This window comes from Centroberyx affinis, unplaced genomic scaffold, assembly GCF_046629955.1.
Source record: "Centroberyx affinis isolate AG114_WGS23_722 - 3 ecotype Tasmania unplaced genomic scaffold, CSIRO-AGI_Caff_v1 ptg003762l_1, whole genome shotgun sequence".
In the NCBI taxonomy this organism is placed as follows: domain Eukaryota; kingdom Metazoa; phylum Chordata; class Actinopteri; order Beryciformes; family Berycidae; genus Centroberyx; species Centroberyx affinis.
Window position 1 is genome coordinate 58,423 of NW_027281638.1, and position 21,440 is coordinate 79,862.

Below are 21,440 nucleotides of genomic sequence, written 5' to 3' on the forward strand. Positions count from 1 at the left end.
CGTGGCGTCCCATTTGTCGTGTCGTGGCAAATTCTTAGCGTTTGTGTCAGTACGGAGCACGGGTGTGTTGCTGTATATTTTTTGCTGGCACATACATAGTGCTACTGGCACCTTTAACCCTTTAGCTGGGGCCCCGCTACATATGGTGTACAGACATGCACACATACACACTCCCCTCACAGACTCGCTAAGGCCACAAGCTGCTGGAATTTTCCCTCCTCCGCACCACACCCACATGCCACTGAAGCCCTCAGGATGAGACGGGAGCAGGGCATCGGCTCCTGGTCACTACAGCCGGGTAGAGCCGCATTTTGGATATGAATGCACGCATGACTCTGATGCGCATCTCTTTTCTGTGATTTGTTACGCTTTGCATAATTTGTAACCGCTCACTAATCCATTAACATAGACCCTAACTAGTCCCATTCTCTCTCTTCCCTCCCTTTCATCCTGTGACTTCTGTTATGGAATTGAATGTATCCGCTTGGTTTAGAGTAAGGGCCTGTTGTTAGTTTTTACCAGTGATCTGAAATTTCATTGCATTTTGTCACACAGATGGCAATATGTTTTTTTTTATTCTTCATTCCTCATGCAAACCCTTTACTCAATATGTAAGGCACGTCAAAAAGTTACAGGTCAAAGACTAATTTGACCAGCATTTGGCGCTCAGAAATTTCAGACTGTGAGTAAAAATGAATTGGTAACACTTTACAGTAAGAGTCACTAAGTTAAGGGTTAGTTAAAGCTTAATAAGAATTAACTAACCCTTAATTAACAGTTAACTAATGTGTAATTTACTAATGGTGTTCATGTTAACTAAGGTATTAATTTATACATTAATAGTTTATAAAGATGACTATTAAATAATGTATAAATTAATACCTTAGTTAACATGAACACCATTAGTAAATGATTATCAGACACATTAGTTAACTGTTAATTAAGGGTTAGTTAATGCTTATTAAGCATAAACTAACCCTTAACTTGGTGACCCTTATTGTACAGTGTTACCAATGAATTGAACAATAAAAAATCTCAATCTCAATCTTAACCAGGTGCCAGAAAGAACACAAGCTAAACAGAGAACAAAAGCTGAGTCTGCATACTGTAACTTGCTCCCGAGGTGTATGAATTCATTAACACCTAGATGAGTTTTTGATCTCCCTGCTCTTCATCAGACCACTGGCAAAGATGGCTCTTTTTCAATTGATGTTGCCAGCAGTCCAGTCCCTTCACAAGTGATACAAAGCCTTCAGACCCAAACACCGATCTCCTGTAAAGCACTTTAAAACGTGTCCTTGTCAGCAACAATATAGTGACAGCAAGGACAGGGGAGTACCAAAGATATAGGCCTGTCTCTGGAATATACAGTACAGCAGTGTTTCTCAACATGGGGTCCGGGGACCACCAGGGGTCCTTGAGGGGGTTCCAGGGGGTCCCCAGCAAATTGATGAATCGTTAAACTTCACCATTATTTAATTTACAATGTACAATTTACAATGAATGTAGAAGAATGACTGTTTTGGTCATAGTTTCTCTGTTATTTCTCTACCTACAATACCGAGAGTCATGGAATTCTGGACAAAAATCATATCTAACAATAAAAATGTTCTCAGATTTGGGTCTGAGAGACAAAATCTCATCAAATGGGGGTCCATGGCTCTAATGTGGACTAAATTAGGGTCCTTCTTATGAAAAAGGTTGAGATCACTGCAGTACAGTGTATATATATCAGAAACACAGATAATTTCATCCTCCAAAAAACATAACCGTGGTGTAAGCAAAGTTCTTAAGATGCTGCCAGCATTCCTGTTTAGATAGGCATGTTTTTAAAATGTAGATATTGATACATATGTTTTTTCAAATACCAAATCACATTTTTCAGAGAGTATTTATAGAATAACCATCATCCCAAATTGAGGGTTTGGGTTAGTTTGAAGTCTGGTTGAAAAGTGAAAGTGATGGAGATAAAATAGCGGTCAAATCAAATGACATCAAGTCAAAATCGCATTTTGACCACAAATTTTTTGGTTTTGATAGAGATTACCGGCCCTTGTCCCCTGTACAGCACATCTAATTCACTACACCAATGCTGCAGTAGAAGCATGTTCTTCCATGGCTGTCTGCCTGGCTGAGCTCAGTGTGCTTTTACTAGTCTGCTGAAGTTATTGGGGGAAAACACGCTAACCCTTCCAAGGAAGCGCTTCAACCACGCTAGGAAAAAAACGTTTTACCCAATCTTACATTAAAAAGCAAGGCGTCCGGCTTCGCTGCTCGGTCTGAGAATGGGCGGCTATCAAACTGATCTGCCTGTGTACGGTCAGAGCTCGGTGTCCCGTGTCGTAACCGCGGATATTGTTGTACGTGGCTCCATCAGGACGGAGAGGCGTTGGAAGCGGGCACCAAACAGTTCGAGGACCTGGAGTTTCAGCAGCTGGAGAGGAGAGCAGCCTGGAGGAGGAGAGAGAAACTATCAGCCAGCAGCTGCTGCAGGAGAGGGCCCGAGTACCACAGCAGCGTGGCCAAGAGGAAGGTGAGGAGCTCTCTGACAGACTGCGGGACACCTGCTGTACCCCAGTATCCTCATTAGGGTTCCACCGATATGGCCTGTGGAAGACAAGACCCATATTTTTTTGGATTGGAGCTGGCAATGGCAGATGTTTTGTGCTAATATTCAATATCTATTTGACCATGGTCATGCCAAAGGACAAAAAGTATGTGTTCCGAATTTTATAAAAAAATGTTTCCATGATACTGTATCGATTTTCCAGCCCCTCGTATCGATACATTAAAAAAAATTATTTCATGTTTTAAACGGATTTAAAATGTCCTGAAATTTCCCTCAAATCCCTTTGAATTAAATAGTTTTGACTCAATTTGTCCGCCTGAGTTATCAATATAATGTGATGAACATATTAGACTACCCAGGTGGTACACAGCAAGTTGTATTTTCAGCTCTATTTTTACATTTTCAGTAATTATGTAGAGTATTGCAATGTATCGTGATACAGTCGTATCGTGAGGTCCTTGCCAATACCCAGCCTTAATTATTAAGACACTAAACTCTCCATTAGGGATGGGAAGATATATCCAAATTCAGTATATCCCAATACAGGATCCCAAATTTCCCCAAGGGGATTAATAAAGTGATATCTTATCTTATCTTATCTTACAAAATGGTGACAATACGTATCGTGGGGCAAAAAAAATGAATCGCGATATTTGCTCCATTTTTTTCTGCTGTAGTAATCACAATTTAGACTGCTTGATTGATTGATTGATTGATAATTTTTATTTCGAACATGTAAAAAAATAAAAAATAAAAACAAGAATAACAATAAGATGAAATAAACAATAAACCTATACAACAAACTCAGTAAACAAATTCTCATAAACTAATGAACTAATAAACGTAATCTAACAAACAATAAACCTATACAACAAACTCACTAAACAACTTCTCATAAACAACACAAATTGAAATATAACATGTTCGAAAAGGACATGTCCATCACATTGTCCATCACAATTGCACAAGCTCTCTAGAAAGATTTGTGTCTCAGAAATAAACACAGTCAGACTTTGTCGTTGAACTTTTATTCATGACATCGTACCGCGGTTGTATCGAATCGTGAACCCTGTAACATGTATGGAACTGTATCGTGAGATAAGCATATCGTCCCATCCCTAATCTCCATTGAAACCCAGCATAATAATCATAAGAGTACATATTGATGCGTACTTGTGTGGAATCTGATCAAAATGTTGGGGAGTTTTTAAAGTCCACCCCTCCACCAAAGCACCAAGAAAGCGCCGATGCACTTGTCGTACCATGACTTAATAACGGTAGATATCCCGTGTTATGATTTTGACTTTTGCCTGTTAGTCCCCACCACATGTAACTCTGTCTACCCCTCTGGTCCTCAGGAGAAGGTGTCTGCTCTGGAGAGCCAGGCCAGCCAGCTGGGCCTGCAGGCTTCTCAGGAGTGCGAGCGGCTGGCCAAGGACCGGACTCTCACACTGCAAATGCTACAAAAGGTACACTTTACACACTTTTTACTGAGTGTACTAAATAGGGTCTCCAACCAAAAATCTCCTCGTACAAACATTTGCCTTTTTATGCTCCAGGAGAAGGAGAGGCTGTCGGCCCTGGAGAAGAGATACCACAGCCTGACGGGAGGAAAGAGCTTCCCCAAGTCCTCCAGTGCCATGAGGGAGGTGAGAGAGCGATATCTTTCTCTATACGGGGAACCACACACACACACACACACACACACACACACACACACATACCTGTTTAATTCCAGTGATTTGTTTGTGTGCAGACTTGGTGTGAATCAGACAGATCTAACCTTTTAACAGGCATGTTGTTGGCGGACAGATCCAGGAATGTAGTGTAGTGGAAGAGGGTAAACTCACCGAAACTCACTTTAGCCACCTTTTTAGGCTTATAGAAATCTTTATGATATGAATTCATAGTGAGTATTATCAAACTGATTTAGGTTATGAGGATAGGATCCTTTAAAGAGGAACTAAACCCCAAACCCAATTCTGTGTAAAGCCCGACATTTAAAGGTAAAAAAGCATGCTACTGAAATTGCCATCTGCTATTGGCTGATCTTTGGAACCAGGTGATATCGCCTTCTATAGAGCAGTGGTTCTCAACGTGGGGTCCGGGGGACCACCAGGGGTCCTTGAGGGGGTTCCAGGGGGTCCACAGCAAATTGATAAATTGTTAAACTTCAGCATTATTTCATTTACAAGAAGTTGACACAATTTGAGAATGTAGAAGAATGACTGTTTTGATCATAGTTTCTCTGTTATCTCTCTACCTACAATACAGATAGTCATGGAATTCTGGACAAAATCATATCTAACAATAGATAGACGTTCAGATTTGGGTCTGAGAGACAAAATCTCAGCAAATGGGGGTCCGTGGCCCTAATGTGGACTAAATAAGGGGTCCTTGATATGAAAAAGGTTGAGAATCACTGCTATAGAGTACAGCAGGTGGTGACATCACCTGACACCAAAGATCAGCCAATAGCAGATGGCAATTTCATTAGCATTTTTACCTTTTAAATGTCAGGCTTTACGCAGATTTGGGTTTGGGGTTTAGTTACTCTTTTACGCTTTTCTGGGAATGTTACTGATTTTAGTTTTTGACATTTGCCTTCTGATGATTAGTGAGTGGAGGTCATAGTGCACCCAGCTTATTTACCACTACATCACAGGACAAATTGTTTAACTCGGACATGGTGTCATCAGACAAACCTGGCTGAGGTTGAAACAGAGAGAAATCAGTACAAGACCTTGTTTTTAGACATTCTCACTTACAATTACACCAGTGTGGTTTTTTTTGTGTGGGGAGCTCAGCAGTTGAGTGTCTTTAGTGTCCCGCAAGTTCGCTGCAGAAAGTAAGAGCAATTATCCCTGAACTGTTAAAACAGGACGCGCTCCATATGGACGAGATCGACCTGTTGTTAGAGGATGTCCACTCCTCCCAGCATTCCCTCTGTCGAGCCTCTTCTTCCTACTTACATCCCTCCCCTTCCTGTCAGTTGTACCCCAGCAGCCCGACGGAGGTAACCCGGACTAACGGCCGCCGCATGACGCCCCCCCCCCCGCAGCTTCCCCCCCCCCTCTCTGCTGTCTTGTGTAACACGCCCCTAAAAAAAAAATCACACACTGCACTTTGTTAACGTCCTGTTCACGCCGCGGCTCAGGCGTCTCACCTGTAAGCCATACTGTGCTGGCCCAGGCCCGTCCCTTTTCACATTGTCCTTGAGCATAGTTACGATAATAATAACTAACATAATGTTGAAAGCAGTGGTGGAAAGTAACTAAGTACATTTACTCAAGTTCTGTACTTAAGTACAATTTTGAGATACTTGTACTTTCCATTTGATGCTACTTTATACTTCCACTCCACTACATTTCAGAGGGAAATATTGTACTTTCTACTCCACTACATTTATTTGACAGCTTTAGTTACTTTTCAGATGGAGATTTGACACAATGGATAATATAACAAGCTTTTAAAATACAACACATTGTTAAAGATGAAACCAGTGGTTTCCAACCTTTTTGGCTTTTGACGTCTTACAAAAAGCAGTGTGTAGTCGGGTCACATTTCAGATGTCTATGAGTTGTTAACAGCTCCACCAAATAGTGATTTTTCCCTCTAAACCTCACATGGTTTCATTTCAATAAATGTTCAAATGATCCAATATTTCAGCAAAAATCAAAGATTGGAGAAAAAGTCCAAAAACTGAAAACAGATTTGTGTATCACAACTTTGTTTTTTTCTTCTTTCCTCTCCAATTAATCATCTCACGACCCCTCAGATTTATCCGGTGACTCTTTGGAGGGGCCCGACCCCTAGGTTGGGAACCACTGGACTAAACTAGCTAACTGTATATAAAGTAGTTCAAACTAGCTCCACCTCCAGCAGCTACAACAGTAACATGCTGCTTACACACTGATGCTTCAGTATTAATAATCTAATGATGTCATATATAATAAAATATCAGTCAGAGGGACCAAACCACTACTTTTACTTTAATACTTTAACTACCTTTTGCTGCTAATACTTATGTACTTTTACTTAAGTAGGATTTTTCATGCAGGACTTTTACTTGTAATGGAGTATTTTTGCTTATTGCTGTATTGGTACTTTTACTTAAGTAAAGGATCAGAGTACTTCTTCCACCACTGGTTGAAAAAGGAGCCAGCACAGTAGCTTTCGGTTCAAGCTGTTCTGTGTGGCGGAGCCCAGGGATGTAGTGGAGGGGAAACGCACCTAAAAATGAATCTTTATGATGTGAATTCATAGTATACATAAGGAGTAGTGTTAAACTGACGTACAGTATATGAGGATAGTCTTTACAGGGAGAAAAAAAAAGCATGAATTAATGCTTTTTAGAGGTTGTTTGCCTTATGCTGATCACCCACTACAGCTCATAGTTTACCCACTTTTTCATTCACCACTACATCACTGGTTGAGCCATGTGATAATAACCAACAAAATGCCTGTGTGTGTGTGTGTGACCCTCCTGATTGTGTAACAGCTACCGCAGAAGACGCACACTTTTTTTTTTTTTTTTTTTTTGTTGCCGGGTGTGTCACTGTCTGTCTGTCATCACACGCACCATGCACCCCCTTTAGCAGAGATAACCCACCGGCCTGAGCTTTTTGTCGCTTGCAAAGACGCTTCCTAATCTCCGACCCCCCACCCCAAAAAAAGCCCGACGCGCCTTGCTCTCGGCAGGCTGTCTTGTGTGTGTGTGTGTGTATGTGTGTATGAGAAGTGCAGTACGGCGTTGTTGTTGTCCTCACGGCTTCTCGTCTCGCTGTCCCCCGGGGGCCCGGCGCTCAGGACTACCTGAAGCTGTCGGACGTCTATAAGATGTACGGCGGCGGCCACCGTGAAAGCAGCGGGCCCGTCCCGCACGGCCGCTCGTTCGCCATAGACGCCGCGTTAGCCGGCCCCAGCGAGGTACCATCACTTCAACCTGTCTGTCTCCTTTCTTTCTGACTCCTCTCTTTCGGCTCTCCTCTGTCTCTCTCCATCCTTCCATTTTCATATCGATGTTGCTCCCTCTACTGGTTGGCTGTTTGATCATGAGGCACAGTGATTCTCAACCCTTTTTTCATATCAAGGACCCCTGATTTAGTCCACATTAAGACCGTAGACCCCCCCATATCTCTCGGACCCAAATATTTTTTATTGTCAGATATGATTTTGTCCATAATTCCATGACTGTCTATATTGTAGGTACAGAGATAACAGTGAAACTATGATCAAAACAGTCATTCTTCTACATTCTCTAATTGTGTTCACTTGAAGTTTAACAATTCATCAGTTTGCTGGGGACCGCCTGGAGCCCCCTCAAGGACCCCCGGTGGTCCCCGGACCCCACGTTGAGAACCACTGATGCAGCATACTCACTGTACTATTGGCCTCGCTTTCTGCTACATGTTCGGTGTCAGCAGCTTGTACTCACCCCTCTGTAGCTGGAAGGCAGTGTTCATTTACAGTAGGCGTTAATGTTGGTATGGAGGATGGATTAGTAATGCACTGGAGTTGATTAGGGTTTGACCAATATATATATATATATATATATATATATATATATATATATATATATATATATATATATATATATATTTATTTTTTTTTTTTTTTTTTTTTTTTTTTTTTTTTTTTGGGGGGGGGGGGGGGATTGAGGCTGACGATATACTTAATTTTCATGCCAAAAAAGTATTCCCCCACAATTGTATTCTTGGAGGAAATGCCTCTGAAGCAACATTAGGACCATCATGGGACTCTTAAAGTGAGGATAATAATAAAGATAAAGTAACATATTTATTTATACTTGTGTGGCATCCAATCAAAACGTCACATTAGACTCAATTCAGTTTCATAAATACTATTCAATAAACAGGGTTCCTACGCAGGTCTGGAAAGTCTGGGAAAGTATTAAAAATGAATTTGATCATTTCCAGGTCTTGAATAGTTTGGGAATTTGAAAAAAAATGTCTGGGAAAAGTATGGAAAATGTTGCGCTTCAGGTCCGATACACACATAATTCTAGCTTTTATGTTGTTGTAGAGCCACTTTGAGTCCACAGTTTTTGTTGATGTGAAGAATAATGTTCAGATAGAGGGACGCTCTTATTACCCAGCCGCTGTCAGCATGCGTTATATCAAATACCCACCAAAATCAAATCCAGTCAAGAACATAGGGTCTGGGAAAAATATGGAATTTTAAAATGGAAACCCTGCCAATCATCTCACATATTGTGATATTTGTCGCTGTGAAGAACAATCTTCATCTATACAGTGATATGACCTAGTTAGCAGGGGCAAGATGTCTATCTGCGTAAATCATATTGAACACCAGACAAAATCTTCAAAACAAATCAAGGTCTGGAAAAAGTATGGAATTTTTTTAAATTGAAAATGTGTAGGAACCCTGAAGAAATGTTTAATGAAAGAAAATGCATCATATCAGAGGTGGAGGACACTGAAAGGACCATATCTGATTTTTAATAAAAGGCCCCATATACTGGTCTAAGCCTCAAGTAGATTGTGTGTTGTAATCCAGTCCGCATTTCCTTTCAGCACTCCCTTCCCTCATACCTTCATGACTGACGCAGAAGTTCACTTGACATGTCTCCCTCCCAGCTGTCTGTCCTCCACTCAACTGACCTGTCTGTCTTTACTCCTGTCTCTCTTCCTCCTCCTCTCCTCCCCCCTCCCCCCTGCTGTGTGTGTGTGTGTGTGTGTGTGTGTGTGTGGGTTGCCCGCGGGAAAGGAGTACGTGACCGTGGGCCAGTTAACTCAGATGTACGGGATGCCGAAGGTGGAGTCCTCCCCCACCTCCCCGCTTCGCCAGCCCCTGCAGTCGGGAGTGGCAGACCCCGCCTTCTCCTGCCTCTCCTCTCCGCATGGCTCCTCCCTCTCTCTCTCTGTGGAGGTGTGTGTGTCGCCCCTTCCCTCTTCTTCTCTCTTCAGCGTTCCTCCAAGTTCTGTCAAAATCCAATCTGAAATATTGCGTGTGACGGATGAACAAACAGACTGAGATTGAAAAAACAACCAAATCTGTTTTGAAATTACAACATACTTCCAACTACAGATGCACAGTCAATCCAACTTGTTTGAAGTGCTAAGATGTCAGTGAGCCTATGCAGTGTTATTGCACATGTGTGGTAAAATGATGCTCGAGCTTTATGTCAAATCACACTGGAGAGATATGTATTAGGGTTAGGGCTGAACGATTTTGAAAAAAATATCTAATTGCGATTATTTTGACTGATATTGCAATTGCGATATGATTTGCGATATTAGAGGGAATGATAATTTTTACGTCATTATTCTCATTTTCATTGAAAAACTCTAAGATAACAAAGATGTTTTCTTAAGTCTGTAGAATATGATGTGTAGGCCAGGACATCTCTGCAGCACCACAATATTTCATTTAAAATGCTCTTTTGACACACATTTCACCTTTAACAAATATTGCGCCTCCTGCAATTTTTACCCTAACCAATTATCATATTGAGATTTCGATAAAATTTCGATTAATTGTTCAGCCCTAATTAATATGCTCAAAAAGTTCCAAAAAATTCCACGTATTCAGTGTTTCCCCAGTTATTAACACCATGAGACACTAAAACTCCATTGAAACCCAGGATAATAATTATAAAACATGCATACTTAAACCTAAAACTGTTCCATTAGAATCAATTCAGTTGAAGAGCTTCCCATAGAAAACAAGCATAGCACGGATCAATTATACAATCAATATGTAATCAAAGTAACTGCATCATCCATAGGGCTGAACGATTTTGAAAAAATATCTAATTGCGATTATTTTGACTGATATATTTGCGATATTAGAGGGAATGATAATAAATACGTATTAAAATGATTATGGTGTGATTTTTGCGGGGATCTGTACCAAACAAAGATGTTTTCTTAAGTCTGTAGAATATGATGTGTAGGCCAGGACATCTCTGCAGCACCACGATATTTACTTTAAAATGCTATTTTGACACATTTCACCTTTAACAAATATTGCACCTCCTGCAATTTGAAAATTGCAGTAGGCCATATTGCGATTTCCATAAAATTTCGATTAATTGTTCAGCCCTAATTAGGGTCCAAGGACAATAAGAGATGAGATAAAACTTTAATGATCCGTGTGGGGGAATTGGGTCGTCGCAGCAGCAAAATAGAAATAGGATACAGCACAGAAACAGAATATGAATAAGAATATTGCAATTGCGGGGTATTGAGCATTAACACAGCCGACAATACCGACGTGTCAAGGACATCTGAAGTAGAAATGCATGATGAAAGCATGAGAAAATATGAATCCGTCATCAGGGTATGCAAAACATGAAACCTGTTTTCTGCTCTTTTTTCCCTCTTTCTTTGAATGCTCGCTAACTTTCTCATCTCCTCTTCTCTTCCCTTCCCTTCCTCTCTTCTCCTCTGTCCTCTGCTCTGTCCTGCCGGCTCTCTGTGCGGTCCTCCAGTACCAGTCTGAGAGCAGTAGGCCTCACCTCCCCAGGCTAGATTTAGAGCAGTGGTACCAGGAGGTGATGGCCGCGGGACAGGCCGGCCAGCTCTGTCCTCCGCCCCTCCCCGCTAAGTCGCTCTCGGGCCGCAGGCCCACGCTGCAGGTATCAGAAGGGTCTCTCCTCTCTTTTTTCTTTCTCCTTCTTTCACGGTGTCTGTCTGCCATAATGCCTTCTGTCGACAGCCTCCTGCTATTGACTGATTGATTGATTATTGTGTATTGTAAAGTAGTCTGAGTCCGAGTCTGACTGACACCCAGACAAGGAGTGGGACGTGTGTGGAGAGAGAGAGAGAGAGAGAGAGAGATGTTACTGTATTTTTTATATTATCATATCTCTCCGGTTAATACAAGACATTTGATTGACAAGACATTTTATGTACATGTATGTATGTGTATGTATATATGTATACTATCTATATAATTGTTTATTGTTAATTAAGCTTATTAGAGAGAGAGAGAGAGATATTTATATTATCATATCTCTCCGGTTAATACAAGACATTTGATTGCATTGAATCGAATTCCCTGATTGTACCCTCTTTTACAAATTTAACATATTTTATGTACGTGTATGTATATATGTATACTATATATATAATTGTTTATTGTTCTGCTTTGGCAATAACGGTTGATTACCATTCATGCCAATAAAGCTAATGAGAGAGAGAGAGAGAGAGAGAGAGTTAATTAATTAAACTAACTTAATTAATTAATTCCTTCACATAGTTTACTGATCCTCACTCTGTGGTGGAGGCTCTGGGTTCAGGAGCTGAACACGCAGCAACCCAGATCCTCTGTCCGGGCACTGACTCTCTCACACACACACGCACACCTAGACTGATATTTACCTTGATGCTTTGGCAAAATTGTCTGTGAACTTTCATGCCGAGAGAGAGAGAGAGAGAGAAACAGAGAGAGAGAGAATTGACATCAGGTGTGTAATTATGCTGCATTCATACCCTATGGGAAAGATGGAAGAGACAAGTTTCCTGCTTGAAAACACTGCTCACCTCCGCTTCACCTCAGGTGGTGAAGTCAAGCAGGGGGGATGATATATTCACTTTGAGTAAAGCAAACAAAAACGAATGCGTTTATCACATCAGTCATTTTGTGATCACAACTCTTAAAATGCCACAGAAGCAAACAAGTTGTTTTTTTTGTTTGTGATCAACATCCGCTGTAGAACATGAACTCAAATGCATCACCCGCTAAGTGCCCCGTGTGTCAGGCGTGTAAGAAAGCGGAGAATAATCATGGGGAGCAGCCGAAGTCTACGGAACACTTCAAACATGGTGTCTCGACGGCTTCAAACGCGCTCTGAACGTGTGAACGCTTCCAAGTCGCTTGCTTTTAACCGTCAGGCCTTTTCCGTCGGTAATTCCCACGGGACGCGAATGCAGCATTAACTTCAGTGAGCCTGATCAAAGTGCCATCCGATGAAAGGGGACTTAGGCTGCTGTCCCAGGTGTGTGTGTGTGTGCTCAACCAAAGCTCAACTATTGTCTGTGGGCTCTTTGATATCTCCAGGATGCAGTGCATGGAACACGGACTGTTAATGCCAGTTCCTGTGCAGCAGAGCTGAGCTGATACAATATTTCTATTTTAACACGGCATTAATCATGTGTAATAGTCCCGGCATAACGCTAAACACGCTTATAACCATTCGTGTCATAGTGAGTGCTTTTAACTCATCCTTGGTTGGATTTCAGCTGTGCTCTTCACATCGTTCTAAATCATCGTTTCAGCCACCGGGTCGGGTTTGTTTTCATTTTCTCGTTTTATTTCTGATCTCAGTTTATGTTCCCTTCCATCCAGGTGTTCCGCTCCAAGCTGGACAGCGACGCGGGTCAGACGGTCCATCGGCATAAAACGGGCTCCGGATCCCCCGGGCAGCATGGGGCAGCGACACTGGGACGCAACACATCCTCTAAGGTAAGGCACAACAAGGAAGGCACAACCCACCATCAAAAATGGACATTCCACAATCTATGATGTCATCAATTTATTATACAAACATTGAATCATATAGTTAAAGTTAAAAACAATGAATCCAAAATCATCTCTTCCATAATGACAATAATAATATTAGGCTAATGGTAAATCTCAGGGTAACATTATCATAATTTCACTGTTTGGGCTGCCCCATAAATATACCTCTAAATAGGCAGTAGGTTACCACAATGCAAAATTTACATAGGCACATTCAATCATATAATAGTGGAAATAGAAAATAGGAAAAAAAAAATTTGAGAAAAAATATGAATTGAATTTCACAATTGAAATACATAAACATAGGGATGATGAAGACAATGTGCAAAAATCATCCATCATCCATCCATCACTTTCTCCTGTCTACAAGAAACTGAAGGTGTGCATGAGCCTCTACAGTCAAAAGTTTGAACACTGTGAAATCCATAAAGCTGGATTTGACGTTTGAGTTTGATGTTTGATGTTCTGTCCCAGCAGAGCCCCCTGCTGGTGGCCAACAGCACCGGCAGCCTGCCCAGGAACCTGGCTGCCACCCTGCAGGACATCGAGACCAAGAGACAGCTAGCCCTGCAGCAGAAAGGTAACTGTCCCGCTGCTGTAGGGGGCCACTGGTCTGCCCCGGGTAACACTTCACACTAACCAGCACTGATACATGCTGAAGTAAGCATTATTTAAACTAGAATTTATAAGCTCCTCCTCTCCTCCTCTCCTCTCCTTGTTTTCTCTCCTCTCTCCTCTCCTCCTGTCCTCTCCTCCTCTCCTTGTCTCCTCTCCTCCTCTCCTCTCCTCTCCTCTCCTTTCCTCTCTTCCTCTCCTCCTCTTGTCTCCTCTCCTCTCTTCTCCTCCTCTCCTCCTCCTCTCCTTGTTTCCTCTCCTCTCCTCTCCTTGTCTCCTCTCCTCCTCTCCTTGTTTCCTCTCCTCTCCTCTCCTTTCCTCTCTTCCTCTCCTCCTCTTGTCTCCTCTCCTCTCTCCTCTCCTTTCCTCTCTTCCTCTCCTCCTCTTGCCTTCTCTCCTCTCCTCTCATCTCCTCTCCCCTCTCCTCCTCTCCTCTCCTCTCCTCTCCTCTCATCTCCCCTCTCCTCTCCTCTCCTCTCCTCGTCTTCTCCCCTCTCCTCTCCTGTCTTTGTCTCCTCCTCTCCTCTCCTGTCTTTGTCTCCTCCTCTCCTCTCCTTGTCTCCTCTCCTCTCTCCTCTCCTTGTCTCCTCTCCTCTCTCCTCTCCTCTCCTCTCATCGTCTCCTCTCCTCTCCTCTCCTGTCCTTGTCTCCTCTCCTCTCCTCTCCTCTCCTCTCCTCTCCTGTCTCCTCTCCTCTCCTTGTCTTCTCTCCTCTCTCCTCTCCTCTTCTCTCCTCTCCTCTCCTCCATAGTGGGACACACAAACACACAAACTGCTCTCCAATTAGAGTAGTTGTACCAGTTAGTGTGAAGCCTTACCCTGCTGTGCTCCATGGAGCTGAATGTGTGACATCAGTCTGTTTCAGAGTGATGACCCTCACTGTCTGTCTGCTGTTTGAATGGACAAATGGATTAGAAGTCACTTTGCCGGTGTTTTAGCTCAGCAGGGGGCCACCCGCGGGTGCCGGTCACATCTGTCGGCGTCTGTAGTTCAGCTTGTCCTCATGCCATGTCTGTCTGTCTGTCTCTCTGTCTGTCATCCTGTCTGTGGATTTTGCCCCTCCCTCTATTGGCACCACAGAGCCCCAGTCCTCCGGTCGCCCCACCATAGAGGAAAGCCCAGCAGGTAGAGGGATCACTGCGTCCAGGAGTGGGACTCATCGTGTTTTTGTTTTCTTGTTTTCTCTATCTTTTGTTCAGTGGGATTCGTCCTGTCATCCTTTCTCTACCATCTCTACATACACCTCAGTGTCCGAAATGAACTTTTTGACTCACCTGCCAAGGGCCAACAAACTAAAATATCTTACAATTTCTCATAGAAATATGTCACCCTACCTGTTTTCAATGCTACTTCATGTATGGAATCAGGTACTGTGTGAAGCATTCAGTGAAAAAGACAAGAACAGAGTTTCATTTAAAGATGTGTTTGCTCATTTCTACAGTGGATCAAGTTTGTAATACAGCTAACATTAACCTAGTTATCCATTCAGCCAGTGTAGACACTACCACTTTATACAGAGCAGCTTAACATGCAGCCAATCAGGAACTAGGGCTGGGCGATAATTCAATATTATCATTTATCGTCTTTTAGTAGAATCATATCGTGATGATGAAGATATTTTAATATCGTGACACACATTTCTGCTGTCTAAATTGATGATGACAAGCAAATTTTACTGATTAAATGAGGTATGGTAGGAATATTATTTGAAAATGTCAGTTTTGTTTGACATCACACCAAACATTACCATTCTGTTCAATGAGATGAACATTAATTTGATTATCTAACAGGATTTTGCATACATGAACCATATCGTGATATATATTGATATCGAGAAAAATCCTTATGATTATCATGATATTGATTTCAACCATATCGCCCAGCCCTAGTCTGAACGTTTGAAAAAAGGCAAACACACTGTATGTAACCAAGGCATTCAAATGGTATCAATGAAAAACTAACTAGCCAGTGTGGCAACACATAGAAATACCAAATAGAAATTTTACCGGCATTTGGTGCTCGGCAGGTGGTAATTTCGGACTCTGACCTCACCTGACAGTTTCCTCTACTCCATCTTCTTCTTCTTCATGCCATTAACTCTTCTCCCCCCCCCCCCCATCTTTTCTTTGTCTGAACCCTCGTACGTTCTTTCTTCTCCTATCAATCTTCTGTGAATGTTCCTGTCGGCAGGAGAATCAATACTGCATGTTCAGTGTTCAGTGCACTCCTGCTGTGGAGTTATTGACCTCGGCGTCTCTTTCCAGAGGCATCTCACCGGGTGCACAGTAGCATGGATCTGACTATGAGAGGAGTTACATAGCAACTTAACTCTTGCTCCAGCTGCGGAGACTCTTTGGTGATGGGCGATGATCTCGGGTTGTTGCGTCCATGCTCGGGCTTGCGATACTGAGTGAGCACATACTTGTATGTGTGATGCATGGTTTCATGGTTTTCCTGGTGTATGGGCTGGTTTTACAATGACTGGTATTACTTTGGTGATTCTCCAGCAGGTGGATGCTTGTGATGACCTATGGCTAGCATGTTGGTTTGAACTCAGTGGCCTATAGGGCTGTCTATAGGGCTGCCTTTGTTGTTTCTTACCGTGCGTTCACACTGCGAGCAACTTGGTTGATGGGTCACTCTATTCTGACCGATTGTAGGTGGTGTGAGATTGCATCTATATAGTGGTCTGCAGCTACAAAGTTTAACGAGGCATATTAGGGCTGGGCGATATGGACAAAATCAAATATCACAATATTTTTGACCAAATACCTCGATATCGATATTGCGACAATATTGTAGGGATGACTATTGATGCTTTCACAAAATATTTACACAATGAGATTTTTGATAAATAATCATCAGTAATGTGGATATAATGACTAAGTGGGTAAAGGCAAATAATAGAACAGCTAGAACAGTCCGGTAAGTTCAGAAAATTACATCACTCTACTAGGCATGGGACGATCTGAAAATTTCATGTCACGATTATCCTGGCCGAAATAATTGCGATTCACGATATTATCCCGATAATCATCAAAATATGTTTAAAACTCTGAAAATGGCACTAAAACATACTGGAATCACTTTACCTTACATTTTGTTAAGAAACAAATATTTTTATTGCATCATAGGACACATATCTTTTTTTTTGTGAACATCCTTACAATGGGCCGAGCCTTCAGCCATGGTGACGATTGACTGGAAAGATGCGGGCTCCCCCTTGTGGCAAAAGTCAAATCAGGAAATCAATAGGGCTGTACGTTAGTGAGCTAGACAGCTTTTTCAAGTCACTCGTGAGGATATTCACGATTATCCCGATAATGGAAATTCACCAAGATAAAATTATGAGTGTTTTTATTGCAATAAAAGATAAAATCTTATATCCTCCCATCCTACACTCTACTGTAATGCAGCCTTTAAAACCAGGAAAAGACAACGCTTGCCATATCACGATAGTACAATATCCAAAATCTAAGACGATATCTAGTCTCATATCACGATATCGATATAATATCGATATATTGCCCAGCCCTAAGGCATATCATGTATTTTTCACTGCTTTGGTATTGCATTTCATAACGTTAGATCGTTAAATCAACTCCTATAGTCTTTCAGATAAAAGTTGTAGGAAACGATCGGTCTCCGGTGACTTGTCGATCACGTCGCTCGCAGTGTGAACGCTCAGTTACGGTTCGATCTTCCGCCTCGAACCGAACGCAGACGGGACCCGCTGATCACACCTCCCCCCCCTCCCCCCTCCCTCCAGGTCAGCAGGTGATCGAGGAGCAGCGGCGCCGGCTGGCCGAGCTCAAGCAGAGAGCGGCGGTGGAGGCCCAGTGCCAGTGGGAGGCGCTCCACGGCTCCCAGCCCCACCTCGTCGCCCCCTCCTCCCCCTACTCCTCCCCGGCCATGGCCTACGCCCCGGGGCTGAGCCAGCAGAGCTCCGGAGGCCCCCACCACCCCCCCCCGCTGGTGCACCACTCCATCCTGCACCACCAGCCCCCGTCGGCGGGCGAGCAGCCCTACGACACCCTGAGCCTGGAGAGCTCCGACAGCATGGACACCAGCGTGTCCACCGGGAACAACTCGGCCTGCTCGCCGGATAACATGTCCAGGTATGAGAGGAGGGTACGCACACACACACACACACACACACACACAGTCATGCCCACATGGATACATACAGTATACATGCATATGGACAAGAGTTGGATCGATGCACTGGTTTGCTAATATTGGCCCTTTATTAACTAATAATCAGATCTGGCCCAATCAGTGTTGTTCACCTCTGATATGATGGATATTAGGGCTGAACAATTAATCAAAATTTTTTCAAATTCGCAATATGGCCTACTGCAATTTTCAAATCGCAGGAGGTGAAATGTGTCAAAATAGCATTTTAAAGTAAATATTGTGGTGCTGCAGAGATGTCCTGGCCTACACATCATATTCTACAGACTTAAGAAAACATCTTTGTTTGGTACAGATCCCCGCAAAAATCACACCATAATCATTTTAATACGTTTTTCAATGAAAATGAGAATAATGATGTAAAAATGATCATTCCCTCTAATATCGCAAATCATATCGCAATTGCAATATCAGTCAAAATAATCCCAATTAGATATTTTTTCAAAATCGTTCAGCCCTAATGGATATGATGCAGTTTGATTGGTTACATAATTTATCGTAGAATTGAATAACACTACACTGATTGTCTATGGGCAAACTTTAACCTGAATTGATTCTAATGCAACATTTTGATCAGAAACACTGAATATTTGCAATTTTTTGCAATGGAAATGGTCAAATAATGACATGTAACTTAAACTCTAAATTGTTGGTATCATACTTCAAAACCCCCATCGGTCAAACCCAAGTGCTGTATCATTAATTTCCTCATAACACGTGTTTTTTGCTCTGCTACATCACCACGCCATTTCTAAACCATCACATTTTCCCATCTGGTTCTGGCACTGAATGTCTGCGGTTCATCTCGCGAACGAAGGTCCACAAGTGAATCATTTTCTTCCCTCTGTAGTTTTATATTGCACGTGACAAAAAGACAGACAAAAAGCCCACATACACACAGATGCACAGACAGCATGCCGATCCTCCCAGACCACCGCTTCACTTCCTTATCCACAGGCTGGCCAATTTGGAGAGCATCTGTTAATGTGGCCAAGCTGTGTGTTGTATTACCTCGGTATTCACCTCCGCATGTTTTCAGCAGAACCCACTGTGAATATCCCACTCACAGCCCCCGAGAGCCACATTCCAAATACTGCTAATAGCGTTTTTTTTTTTTCAACATTAATGGGATTTCCTCTGTGATGAACAATGCGCAGTGGAGAAATGACAGCTATTTCATTAACCTCAGCTTCTAGATTTTTAGGCATATTAATTGATGACAAACCCCATATTAAAGAAATTTCATCCAAAATTGCCAAACAATACTGGTATCTTAAGTAAAGTTTGTTATCGTTTGGACAAAAAAACGGTTTCTTATTTTCTACTTTCCCCCCTATTTATTTAATGGCATTACTTTACCTATTGATTTGTTTATATTGTTTTGTTCTTTCTAAACGTTTGGGTTTCATTACACTATATTGTAATTATGTATGATTGTTATTAAGGGAGACACTCCATAAGCCCCTCGGGGTTTCTTTGGTCTTCCTTGCACATGCTCTTTGTGATGTTGGTATACATAATGGATATTTTGTTTGAAATGCTCTTTTGTCCTAAATAAAATAAAAAAAAATAAAAAGACGAGGAGGTGGGAGGATAGCAAAGTTTATGAGCCAGATTTCGGCCGAGACACTGGCGTTCTGATGTCAGCGTGTCAATAAATGAAGTATTCATAACTAGAGGATCACTGCCTAATATCCTGCTTCCCTTCTTTTCTTCCAATAGGTAAATATTTCACCCTGCCTCAGACTAGAAGTTCTTTAGCGTAGACCGTACTGTAGTTTCCATCTCAGGGACTTGAGGAAAAACATCTGAGGTTGTTGTCGGTACACAGATAGAGATAGACAGCAGATGTATTGATGTTTCAAACTCATCCCCACACACAGAGGCTCATAGGTTTAGCTGCCAGAAGTGCTTCACTGCTCTTATAACTTCTTCTTGTACTAAAAATCAGATATGGTCCAGTCAGTGTCACCCACCTCCGATACAATGCAGTTTGATTGATTACATATTTATTGCATGCTTGATCAATACTGCACCAGTTGTCTATGGGAAGCCCCTAATCTGAATTGATTCTAATCGGACTGGTAACACTTTCTATGAAGCCAGTGTCTATAATACATTATAATCATACTTATAACACATTATAATGCCATCATAATGCATTATAAGTATAGTTATAATCATGCATAGACAGTTATAATGTTTTATAACATTACTCATAATCTGTTATAAAGCTTTTTCATTTAAGTGGTAATGAGCTTTACAACAGATTGTAAGTAATGTGTGTTGATGTCTATGCATGATTATAACTATACTTATAATGCATTATGATGGCATTATAATGTGTTACAAGTATGATTATAACGGATTATAGACACAGGCTTCATAGAAAGTGTTACCAGACTTTTTGATTAGGTATTCATGAATATGTTTTATCGTAATTATTGTGGTTGTTGTTGTTGTTTTCCCGGGTTTCCATGGAGAGTTTTAGTGTCCCATGATGCTCTAAATGCTGTTTCAAAGGCTTTTCAAACCTGATGAGAATACAATTATGGGGGAAAATGTAACTTTTTGTCATTTCTTGGAATTAGTATCGGCAGAAAATCTCGCCTATTAGTGGCTTCAATCCAGAAATATTGTTATCCATATTGACCTCCAGAAATCCATATTGTTCCAACCCTACTTGGAAGTATAACGTTCCATGTGAAATTTTGGTTAAAAAATGTGTTATTCAGGTAGAAGTGTAATGTAGTTCTACAAATATGTCTCAGGCAAGGTTATTATCGTTAACGAAAACTAACGAAATAACGAAAACTAGGTGTGAAATTTTTTTTTCGTTAACTGAAATAAAAATAAAAACTGAAACTGTATTGTCTGTTTACAAAACTAACTAAAATAAACTAAAATTATAGAGAAAATGTCTTTAGTTTTCGTCTTTTTATTTCATACATAAGCCTAGTGTTTTGAATTTTTGAATCTCGCCCCTGACAAATACCCCATATTACAAAAACGACTAAAACTAACACTGATAATAAAAACTAAAACTAAGCATTTTCAAAAAATACAAACTAAACTAGCAAAACCCGCTTTAGAAAACGAATTAAAACGAAACTGAAACTGAAAACAAAAAGTCCAAACGAAATAAAAAAAATCAAAACGAATGAAAAACGCAAAACTGTAATAACCTTGGTCTCAGGTCTGTGAAAGCTCATCTTGTAACACTGTGTGTTTGTGTTTTGACACCCAGCGCCAGTGGAATGGACGCCCTGAAGATCGAGGAGATGGAGAAGATGCTGAGGGAGGCCCAGCTGGAGAAGGCCAGACTGATCGAATCGCGGGTAAGAAGCGAGATATAGATTATCCTGAACCTATACTCTGTGATTGATAAGGGGGTTTGTGGCATTGCTGTCGATGCCTGCTCTAAAAAGTATCAAACTATATCTATAATCAATAGGAATGGGGGGAAAAAAGGTTCAGGACGGCAACTCGATCCCTTTCATTAATCATCTTTATTGGCCTATGCGTTTCAGAGTAAATCTCTTTGTGTCCTGATA

The 21,440-nt window shown here is 41.6% G+C and overlaps 1 pseudogene; it reads left to right on the forward strand.

Annotated features, from left to right (window-relative positions):
- LOC139662333 (pleckstrin homology-like domain family B member 1) overlaps positions 1-21,224 on the forward strand; it is a 61,111-nt pseudogene extending 39,887 nt beyond the window's left edge.
- Positions 21,225-21,440: the final 216 nt, after the last annotated feature.